General features: G+C 47.8%; 1 protein-coding gene across 5 annotated transcripts in view; it reads right to left on the bottom strand.

Moving 5' to 3' along the window:
* The window catches only part of LOC138521540 (signal transducer and activator of transcription 5B), a 1,967,228-nt gene that overhangs the window by 1,761,353 nt on the left and 193,504 nt on the right, over positions 1-12,371 (bottom strand). The gene's annotated exons all lie outside the window — the stretch shown is intronic.

Raw genomic sequence — 12,371 nt, 5'->3', positions numbered from 1 at the left:
TGACCCTCCATAGTCGAGGGACCATGGAAAGAATCTGCAGGTGTATGTATGCCATGTGGGTGATCAGCTGACGCAGTCACTTAACCAGCGTGGTCTTTGAAAAACTGAGGGAAAGGAGAGGATGAGGTCTTCGAGTTGTTAGGACAAGTACCTGGCTTACACGACAGATATGCAACATGTAAAGATGTGAAGATGGACAGAAGCAAGACTGTTGAAACTTGCTGCCTCAAGGAGGCAGAGGCTAACAACAACAGCATCTGTAACAAGAAGGAATTAATTGTATGCCAGCCACATTGGAGACCTGATGAAAGCTCCGGCCTACAAAAGCGGATCAACGGGGGAGGAGTTGAGCCGTCCGTGAGAGCAGTGGGAGAAGAATGAGAAGAATGAGATCTTCACCACTGAAGAACGTCACAACGGGACGTTCGCTGAGAGATGGACAGCTGGCCGAAGCTCTACACAAGCTCAGAAGAGAAATGTGTAGACTGCAAAAGCCTCCTAAGAAATAGAGCAAGCAGTGCCGACTGGAGACACAGAGGTACAAAGGTGAGGAGTAATGCCGACTAGTGCAACTATAGGAGTTGCCGGACTGCGTAGGCACTGTGTGGATGATGAAAAGAAAACACTGCATATTGGCAGACAGTTTCAAGCTCCATGGCAAACTGAGAAAGCTCTCTGAAAGTTCAGGGGTTGGAAATGACACATGCGTGCACAGTGCTTGACTTGAAGGGGTTGCCCATGAAATAGATGCAAGGCTGAAACAGCAAAGACCCTCAACGGTTTAGGCAAACCCAGGGGGCATCTTGAATTGTCAGAGTTGAATGCACTTAATTCAATTAAACCGCGCATATTATAAAACTGCGTCTTCAGACCATTCAGGCACTGAGAAATGTCTTGCCTAATGAAATGCTGCATGTGTGGGAACTAAATGACAAGTACCACAGCAAGTCAAGAACATGGTTGATCCCTGAAGCATGGACTTACCCAGTTTCTCTGGAAAGAAATGTTCAAAAAGGAGCTAAACCCCTGTGAACCTAAATATTACATTTGAGCGAGTAAATGTAAAAAAAATAAAACTTGGTAGTAAGAGAAGGTACACGCGGGGGGCACGGCAAAGTCAAACAAGATGGGGTGGCGGTAGTGATAATCCGCCCATAAAGCGAAGCCCAACCCTTACCAACAAGGTTATCTCTTTAATAATCCTCTTTAAAAATTGTACTTTTGAGATAGTCATTTTTTTAACATTTTTTTTATTTGATACGATTGAATATACAACCTTTCAAAAATACAGAAATAGATGAACAATATTTAAACAAATCCAAATACATATACAATTTTTTGATTTCACCCTCATAACTAAGACGAACAAGTTACTCTCTTACCTGGTAACGTTCTTTCGATGGGATGGTCTGATGACGTATTCCATATCTATGACAGTAATCACCACAGCTATGCTGCTTCGGTAAATCTTCAGCGTCTGCGTCGATGAGGTCGATACGCCGCCCTTGAGGACCTCCTCCGACGGCCGACGTCACTGGATGTTATAAGTAGGACGCACGACGCCCGTAGCCTCAGTTGAAGTTTTTTCCCAGAACGTGTGCCACCAGTCTTCTGCCAGTCTGACACACAAAGCCTTGCGGAGACGTAAGCTGCAATCACATAAGAAATTCTGTAGCGGGGAAGGTAGGGAAGGAGCGATATGGAATACGTCGTCGGACCATCCCATCGAAAGAAAGTTACCAGGTAAGAGAGTAACTTGTTCTTCGAGGGGATTGGGTCCTCCGTCATATTCCATATCTATGACAGACTCCCAAAGCAGTACCAATGCAAGGAGGTGGGAAAAGAATTTAGAAAACAGCAATTTAGCATGCCCAATCAAATTGCGGAGTAAAGGACCGCCTTGCCAAAGGCCAGATCCTGCCCCCGGATGGAATCGAGGGAATAGTGACGAACAAAAGTATGTACCGAAGCCCAGGTGGCTGCATCACAGATGCTGCGAATAGGAACACCCCTCTGCAGGGAAGTAGAGGCCACCATACCCCTGGTAGAAGGGGCCCGTAAGCTGACCGGTGGGTCCTTACTCGCCAAGCGGTAACACCCAAAATAATCCAGCGAGACAAAGTCTGTTTCATCACAGCCTGTCCCAAACGCTTTCCAGCGTAGCCAATAAAGAGCTGATCGTCCACTCTGACCCGGGAAATGCGTGAAATATAAAAGCTTAACGCTCTCCTAGGATCAAGCCTGTGGAGCCTCTCCTCTTCCTTACCAGGATGTGGAGGAGGATAAAATGCTGGAAGAAATTCCGACACCACCTTCTGAAGAATAGAAGGACGAACACTAAGGACAACCCTGTCATTATGAAACACAGTGAAGGGTGGCTTAACTGAAAGTGCCTGTAACTCACTCACTCTGCGAGCGGAAGTGACTGCAACTAAAAATACAGTTTTCAGAGTTAACAGTCTCAAAGGGCATGAATGCAAAGGCTCAAACGGAGCACCCATCAGAAACTTGAGAACAAGGTTCAAATCCCAACCGGGCACCTGGAAAGGTGACGCAGGGAACACATTAGTGAGCCCTTTCAGAAACTGAGAAATGAAAGGATTTTTAAATAGGAACACTCTTCAGACGAGTGCTTAAATAAGGACAGTGCCGCCAGGTAAACTTTAATGGTACCCACTTGAAGGCCCCTGTGGGCCAAAGAAAGCAAAAAAGACAGAACCATGGGAATGTCGCATACAAAAGGATCCACATTCTTAACCCTGCACCAGTCGCAGAACTTTCTCCAACGGTACAGGGACTTTGTTGCGGGCCTTCTGGCCGAAAGCAACACCTCCAACACGTCTTCAGGGAGGTCCCAATCCTTATACCTCAACCTTTCAGAAACCAAGCGTGAAGGTTGAGGGACCTGACCTCTGGATGGAGAACCTGACGCCCCTCCCGCGAGAGCAGATCATCTCGGTAGGGAAGACGATGTGGAGGCCAGATGGACAAGTCGAGAAGGTCCGGGTACCACGTCCTCCGGGCCCACGCCGGAGCAATGAGGATCATCCGGGAACCGAACCTCCGCAGTACTTGCGGGATGACGGGAACTGGAGGAAACGCGTACAGCAGTCGGAATGACCACTCCACCACAAACGCGTCTCCTAAGGCTCTGTTTGGAGGAAATTCCCGCGAGCAGGACCTCTCGCATTTCCGGTTGACACTGGAGGCCAAGAGATCCACTTGAGGGGTCCCCCAAAGGGTGAAGATCTCCAGGAGAATCTCCTGAGCCAACTCCCACTCGTGAGAGATCGCGCTCTGCCTGCTCAGAGCGTCCGCCGTCTCGTTTTCGTCTCCTGCCAGATGAACTGCCGAGATCGGAACTTCCTGCTGGATTGCCCAGAACCAGAGCTGCATCGCCTCCCTGCACAGAGGAAGTGACCCTGCCCCCCTCCTTTTTGTTGAGGTAGTGCATGGCCACCGTGTTGTCCGTCAGGATCAGGACATTCTTTCCTCGCACAGTCGGCAGAAAAGACATCAGGGCCAGCCTGACGGCCCTCAACTCCAACAGATTGATATGGAGTCTGGACTCCGACGGAGACCAACGACCGCTGACTGTCAACTCGTTGTCATGAGCTCCCCATCCCGTGAGGGATACGTCCGTCACGATCGTCACCTCCGGCCAGGGCAGCCAAAAAGGAGCCCCCCTCATCAGATTGCCTTCGTCGGCCCACCACAGAAGGTCCCGGGTGACCGAAGACGGCACCTGAACAGGGTCCGACATCCTGCCGGAGGACTGAGACCACTGGAGCTTGAGTGCCCATTGCAAAGATCTCATCCGCAACCTGGCCTCTGGCATCAGAAGAATGCAGGATGCCATGAGGCCGAGCAGTCTCAAGAACTCGAACACTGGGAGTGTCTGGGCAAGTTCAAACTTGTGCACCATCTGCTGAATGTGATGAGCCCTCACCTGGGGAGGAAAACACTGCCCCAGGGATGTGTCGAGCACTGCTCCGATGTACTGGAGCCTCTGAGTTGGTGCCAAATGGGACTTCTTTAAGTTGAGGGAGAAGCCCAGCTTGTGGAGGGAGTGGCAGGTGACTGACAGATGATCCAGGACTTGCTCGGGAGAGCGCGCCCTGATCAACCAATCGTCCCGGTAGGGGTAGACGTGAATCCCCCATTTCCTGAGGTGCGCTGCCACCACTACCATGAGCTTGGTGAAGACCCTCGGGGCGGAGGTCAATCCGAACAGCAGAACCCGAAAATGAAAGTGAGTCGCCAACCACAAACCTCAGGTACTTCTTGTGCTTTGGATGGATCGGCACATGAAAATAAGCGTCCTTGAGGTCGAGAGACACCAACCAGATCTGAAGTTGAAGGGCCTGGAGGACTTGAGAGAGAGTAACCATCTTGAACTTGTCCTTCCTGAGGAGTTTGTTCAAACCGCGCAAGTCCATGATGGGTCTCAATCCCCAGTGTTTCTTGGAAATCAAAAAATAAGGGGAATACCATCCCTTGTTCCTCTCCACTACAGGCACCAGTTCTATGGGGCCTTTCTCCAGCAGGGATTGAATTTCCTGAGTAAGGAGCGGATCCGGACTCTTCAAAGAGAGATTCCCCGGTGGATTGTCTTGAGGCCTCTAACGGAAAGGAAGACAGTAGCCGTGGGTTATGATCTCCAGAAGCCACACATCTGAAGCAATGGTGCGCCACTCTGCAAGATGCTGCCCCAGCCTTTCCCCAACCGGCGAACCATGGGACATGGCCTCATGACTGAGCTGAAGCGGCTGCGGCGTTGCCTGAGGGCAAAGAGGCAATAGCCCGAGTGGCCTTGGCACCTCGGGTACCTTGTTTTCCACCTCTGGCACGCCTACGGTGGCCCCTTTGACTGGCAGCTCCTCTCGCTTTACCAAAGGATGAGTAATAACGAAAGGAACCTCCCCTCCATTGCTGTCCCCTAGGACGAAAAGGCGGAGGTTGTCGAACTGCAGCGCCCAACGACTTTGCTGCAGCTTTGGAGGTCTGCAACCTCTCAAGGCTCTCGTCAGCCTTGCTGCCAAAAAGATGTTCCCCGTCAAAAGGCATGTTGAGGAGCCGGGCCTGCACATCAGGAGCAAACCCCGACTTCCGCAACCATGCAAACCTGCGTATCACGGTGCTCGCCGCCATGGACCGGCTGACGCAATCTGCCATGTCCAAACCCGACTGAACGGCCTCACACATAGCATCCTTGCCATCCTGAACCATGGCAAGGAAACCATCCCGTTCATCCCCATCGGGAATATGTTCAGCCGCCAAGGAAACAGTTCCACAGAGTGTGCGTGAAACGAGACAAGGCACAAATGGAGTTGGCCGCCTGAAGCGCCATACCTCCTGCAGAAAACACTTTCTTCGCCCAGCCGTCAAACCGCTTGTTGTCCCTATCAGGAGGGATGGTAGGGTACAAAGCCTGCTTAGCCGGGGCCGTAGCCGCCTGCACCACCAAACTCTCCAGAGTATGGTGCTTGGACAAGTAGCAGGGGTCACTACTGGCTGGGCAGTATTTTCGCGGCAAAGACTTGCTCACTGCCGGGAGACTCTCCGGAGCAGTCGAAGCCGCTGCCACCCTTCTTTGCAGAGCCATATGGAATGGCAGTACCGGGTCAGTTGGTGGACCAATGTCGAGGATATACGTAAGGTCATCCTGAACAAACTCCCCTGGGGGAGCAGACCATCCTAAGTACTCGGTGACCCGTGACATAAGGTGCCGGTACGAAGAATCGGCATGAATGCCAGGCTCAGGCCTACAAAACTCCACGTCAGGAGAGGTGTCCAGCACACTCGCATCATGCAGGGACTGCCTCAGGTCCTCAAACTGACTATGGCCCGAGAGAATCTCGTCAGGCACCGTGTCAGGCACCATGCCATCATCAGAGCCCTCATCCACATCTGAAATGAATTCCAGATGGTGGTAAGAAGGCACAGAACCTGAACCAAAGCCATGCTTGACCTTGGCCAGAGCCTTTCTAGGTGGTTCCCCCGAGCCACGGGGTACCCCCGTCGACACAGCCCCGAATGGCGTGGGCGCAGAGTGAATCGGCGGCGGGAGAATCGGCGTCGACGACAGATGCAGCGCCGACAGCATCAACGGCGTCGACACAGGCCTCGAGGGCGGAGCCCCGAGCGTGTCCCTCGTCCACCTGGGTGCCGACGGCGTCGACGACTTCCTCGGAGGCAGAGCCTCGAGAGAGTCCGTCGACGACCTCGGCGCCACAGGTGTCGATGTCTTCCTCGAAGACTTCACAGGCTCAGTCGGTCTCGAGCACGTCGAGGACCGGGACCTGGACCGGGCATGCCGAGACCTTTCCCGCGAATCGCGACGACCGCCCGAAGGCGTGCGAGCGGTGTCTCTCGGCTGATCACGACTGACCCCACTCCGAGGCGCCGACGGACCAGTGCCCTGCGATTCGAGAATCGCCAACATTTTCTTCCCGAAGGAAGCCCATTCCTCTGGTGTCCCATGCTTGGTGGGGTAAGCGACCCGCCGATGGGCGTAGTCCTCGGACGAGGACGGGGAAGGCGACCGATGACAGCGCTTCTGGGAGTGCCTCAAAGAGGCAGAGGAGTGGCGAGAGACTCCGGGACCGAGACCCACTGGACTTCCGATGATGACATGGAGAGTCGCCTCTCAAATCATCCGTCGAAAACCCCGCAGACCTCGACTTCCGGGGCTTGGACACCTTACCGACCGACAACAACTTCTTGCGCTCCCGCAAGGCTTTGGACGTGAGCGACTGGCAGTCGACACAGTCATCCGTGTCATGGGCCTCCCCGAGGCACCAGAGGCAGGCGTCGTGCGAGTCCGTCACCGACATTTTGGACCCACAGTCTTACCCCGGACGCGGGGTTGAAGACGAGGTAGACATCTTCACGAAGAACAACTTCACAAACGAAGAACCGGGATGAACAACAGAAACTCCAAAGAGTCACGGCGTACCGAGATTCATGAAGCGAACACGTTCGCGGAAAAAACGGAACTGAGCCTACAGGCGTCGTGCGTCCTACTTATAACATCCAGTGACGTCGGCCGTCGGAGGAGGTCCTCGAGGGGGGCGTATCGACGTCATCGACGCAGGACGCAGACGTCGAAGATTTTCCAAAGCAGCACAGCTGTGGCGATTACTGTCATAGATATGGAATACATCGGAGGACCCAATTCCCTCAAAACATATATATCTCAATCCACATCGTGTCTTGTGAGATTAAAATTCAAATCAGTACGCTTTGAATTCTGATCCAAAAGGAAAAAGAAAACAGATCAGTTGAAAATGTAAACTCCATACTTGGTAATTTTTAAAATGCATCGGGTTCTCTCTTGAGTTTTGTTCCTTTTTGGCAGCTATACTATTGTCATTTCAGCTGTCACACTGTTTCCTTTTTCTCATTCTCGTGTAATTTCAGAAATATTAGGTATTTTATCACTGCTATGTTTACTGATACTTTCTGCGAGTCCAAAATTATTTTCCATATCATCTCAGTTGTCATTAATTCCGGATATTTAAAAAAACTAAGAAAGTACATAGTCCTAAGATTTGCAAAGCCGGACATTCTGATATTACATGTTTTAATGTCTCTACAATTGCTGAATTTTCACAAAACCGACAATTACTTTCACTAGCTGTCACTCCCCCCCCCCCCCCCCCATTTATACATGACCTCTCTTGTATACCATAGGTTCAGTCTAAATCTCATGTATTAGGTTCTCATTTGTCGATCCGGAAATAATGATTTTTGAACAGGGTTACTTTTGTACAGTGGTCTCTTGTTCTTATCCAGTCCCCTTTTCTTATTTTCCACTTAGCAGCAGTTGGGTTAGCAATTAGATCTTCATCAAGTATATCGTCCAAATTCAGAGATTGTTGTGCCCTAATTCTCCAATTTCTCGCTTCTTTGTGAGCTGTTTCAGTTACATAAGCAGATGTTGTGTGCAATAGCGGATAGTCCTTCATTGGCATAATATACTTCCTATATAGGGAACAAACCCTCTATTTGTACATGGCATATAGCGATGTTAGTCCTAGTTTATGACGTATTATGCACATTGATGTTGCTTTAGGTAGGTCCAGAACTGATTTCCAAAAACGTCCTTCTATCCTAGTCCAGAACATTTCTGATAACCAAGCTCGTGTTTCCGCACCATATACTAGGATGGGTGTTACTTTTGGTTATAAAAGATTATCGGTTTTAGTGAAAATTTTCCATATTTATATTGTAGTATTCGGGCTTGAGAGATTACAGTACTTAGTTTCCTTCTTATTTCGAGGTGATATGCTTTATCATGTGGATCATTACTCAAAATCCCAAAAGATTTGTATTCCTTTGTCACTTCCAATGACTCTTCCTGTAGTACCCATCTATGGCGTTTCATTTTTTATTCGAAAAAATAATGATCTTACATTTGGATTCATTTACTTTTAGACCATTTCTAGTGGCATATAGTTTGTCATTTGCTTTCTTTGTCATTAATTCTTTCACACGTCTCTGCTTACAAAGTACGGACTCCACATAACCATGTTCGTTGTTGTTCAGCAGAGAGGCATACATTTATGCCTCCAGAGTTCCAAAGGTCAGCATCCAAAACATCCTAGTCCTCAAACAAAAGTATGAATGGCAGTAGAAATCATGATCATGTTATATGTTACCTTCACCCCACCCCCGCAAGTCTAGTCTAATCACATCACCCAGCTTATTAAGAAGCGCAGAGGAGAAAGAATGCCGTGAACATGGGCCCGAGATCTGGAATAACCTACAGCAGCCTTTAGGACCACATGAAGATCTACATAAGTACTGTCAAAAGTTGACCATCTCAGTGGCTGAATTTGTCAAAGTACACATACCCATTTATTTTTGTAACTTTGTTGATCTATCTTGATTGTAACAACTGCCTAATCCCGGAAAAGTGTACTCCGGTTAAGTGGTGAACATGCTTAAATGTACCCACCCCCTTTACAATCTCTGCCACCCACCTGAAGAGACCTGTTAAAACGAGACACATTACTGTACGTATTACAAATAATCTAGGACACTTGAAATAATGTTATTTTCTGAAAATATGGTAGGATCCCTTGGAACAAAAGTGGCAAGTCTTGCTTTTCTTCTTTAAATGCATAAATGATTTAAATCTGGAAAACAAAATCGGTTCTGCACCAGCCTGTCCAAAGAGGTTTAAAAATTCAGATGATTGGAGAAAGAGGTCTATTCCAGAGGACAATTGGACGCAACTGCCCTTACGATCATAAGATCAAACTATAGGTATCACAGTAACCTATAACACTGTGTATAAGCGCTATATAAATAAACTATCATATCAACACATTTTAAGATACGGCTTGAGTAAATAACCACCAGCAAGTGTGGGAAACCACACTTCAGCACTCATCCGGATAATGGAACAGTGCCATATTGGCAAAACATACTTGGTTTCCTTTTTATGGCATATCACAGCTAGTTTTGCAGCTCACAAGCCTCATCAAGGGAACCTTGAGGTGGACTTGCAAAGAAATTCCCACAAACACCTTGCCTCGTGTGACACCCAACCCAGCTAAACCTGCAAGTGGGGTACTGCAAAAAAACGTGTGCAGCAATCCCAAATTATCCCATGCAGATGTGCTGCAGTGTTCAAAATTGCTTTAGCGCAGGAGAGCCTGGTTAATTTGGCACCAACAGCTAACAGGAGTTACTTTTGGCTTCTGCGACAAACTGTGCCATACAAACACATCCATCTGACATCATCTCTGTGTTTGGGAATGTGCCTAAAAAATTATATCCATCAGCAGCCTTTGATCTTGTGGATCATGAGAAATTGCTCAGTAGGCTTGTGGACCAGGGAGGGTTCTCCAGTGGAGTGATAGACTGGATCAGATCATTTCGCCAAGATAGGAAATCGAGAATAGTTTGGGGTAATGCATGCTCCAAGCCTGAGCTGATTAATTGTGGTGTACCGCAAGGGGCTTACCTCTCCCCGGCACTATTCAATATATTCTGCGGCCCCCTATGTGACCTCTTGGATTTATTAGGTGTGCGATTTACGAATTAAGCTGATGAAAGTCAGCTCATTATGGAGCGGATAACCATCTCTCAGTGCTGAAGCCTATGTTAAGAGTGTAATCAACAAATCTCAATACCATCTGAGACTGCTCAGATTGGTGAAGCCATATGTCTCTCTGGGGAACTGCACTACACTAGTTCGAGCGGTTATAATGCCTCGGATCAACTATTGTAGTGCGTTATTGGATGGAGCGATTAAAGGTTGCATCAAAAAGCTACAGATACTCCAAAATGATGCAGTGCAGATCATTAAAGGCACAGCAAGGCAAGACCCCATTTCTGTCCATTAGAGGGAGTTGCATTGGCTTCCAGTTGAGGCTAGAATATGCTTCAAGACGATTACTATTGTTCGTAGATGTTTATATGGACAAGCACCAGAAAACTTAAAGAACGTTTAATGCTCGAAAAACGTGCCATAGTTAGCCAGTCTATGGACTCGATGTTACTGACCCAGCCTAGAAGTAAACGAGTTAGAGGCAATGGAAGCTCGTTTATGGTACAAGTAGGGTTGGTTTGGAACAAACTTCCCCCTGAGATGCGCATGGAAGAAACCATAACAATTTTTAGGAAACCTCTGAAGACCTTACTGTTTGTTTAAATTGTAAGCCAGTTTTTGTTTACGTTATATATGTTGCGCCCTGATGCCTGTGGGCTACGGTGCATTATAAACAAATAAGTAAAAAAAAAAAAAATGTACAGGCACCAAGAAGACATTTAAAGCACTATTAATTTTTAACAATGGACAGTAGTAAAAATTGATATCCCATCTACAGCGGGGGTTGGGGGGTATTTTAGTCACCACCATAATCATTTGCCTCCAAGCCCCTCAGTAGATCATGAACACAGGGAAAATAGCCCAATTTCCTATAATGCTGGCATCAAAGTTCAAAACGTGCTCACTTTTTACACCCCAAAAAATACACAGCAATATTTCCTGTACAGTGCAACATTGACAAGGGATTTCAGGGGGCTCCTACTCAGGCGCTGAAGTGGTCTTGTGGGGGGGGGAAGTGTCTTGTCGCTAGTCTGCACCTAGCGACCGTGGTTCAAATCTCACCCCCGACATACCGCAACATTCTAAAATAGATGTAGGGCACACATGGATTTGGGAGCAGAATATGAGATCCAGGGAGAAACGTTTTGCCGGATCGCCGGGTGATAGACAATACCCAGGAAGGAGCTCGTTTTAGCTCCTAATCATTAAATCTTAATTTCAACCCCTGGTGCTGGGACTCCATTCACCAACACAAGCAATGAGGCACTAACCGGTCATAATTTTGGAGTGAGGTGGTTTGGTGTATAGCCTGGAGTCGTGTGCCTCTAAAGCACGTCCCTTCTGGAAAACAAGGTACTGGTGAAACCCCTATGAGAGGTTACATATATTGAATATTTTTTTTTATTATTAATCCGATTCAGTTCAATTTAGAACCTTTCCATACATTTATAACCAAGGAATAAAATAACCATTCATCCTTTAATTCTTAACATAACTAACACTTTGTGTCCTTCCTATACATATCTTATAAATATAACCAACAGTTAGGAACTTTATTCAGCACTATAGGCAAAGGCCTGCCAACCCTTGCTTACTGCAATTGTTAAGGAAGTGCTCCATTCTGGGTTACAGTTCAACCAGATGTATATTTCTACCAAAGGGACAATCACTGCCCTATTCACAGGCCACCATTTTGGAAAACAGAAGATCACAGTCGACTGAAAGCAATATGAAAGCCATTGTATTCGTGTTGCCTGCAATGGTGACATTTGGAGCGTGGGCCACGCCCCATGCCTTGAAAAATACTGAATACGTGTCATGACAAGAAAGTGCTCGGGGCTGCGTCTAATTGGCAAGCCTGCGAGAAGTGCCTCTTGCACATGCGCAGAAAACGGGCTTTTGTTATTAAACGCCTTACAAGTAGCTAAACCAAAGCACACCACGAACTCTGGGACGGCATCCAGGCGACAGTGCGGTTCAAACGAGCATTATTTTGCGTTACTTCACCCAGAAAAAGGCTTCGCGCACACGTTAAAAGCTTTAATTTTTTTTTTTTACTCTGGTTTTTAGTGATGATTTTCATATAAAAACCTGGCAATGAAAGCAACTTCTGCCGAACGTTTGAGGGAGATAGGATAGGTCAACACTCGGCACGGGCAGCCTTTCACTAATAAACCGTCTCATAGAAGAGAACTATACGTGCCTGGTTTTTCATCAACGGAGATAAATTGCTGGTGGCAATTGCTTTCCCAACACCACGAAAAGGTCACGGTTTAAGTTAACCAGCAAGAGAACACTTTTCATATAC

Source organism: Ambystoma mexicanum, chromosome 13, assembly GCF_040938575.1.
Source record: "Ambystoma mexicanum isolate Mex_15411 chromosome 13, UKY_AmexF1_1, whole genome shotgun sequence".
Lineage (NCBI taxonomy): Eukaryota > Metazoa > Chordata > Amphibia > Caudata > Ambystomatidae > Ambystoma > Ambystoma mexicanum.
Note: the sequence above shows the minus strand (reverse complement) of the source record. Positions and strands in the feature narration are given on the sequence as shown.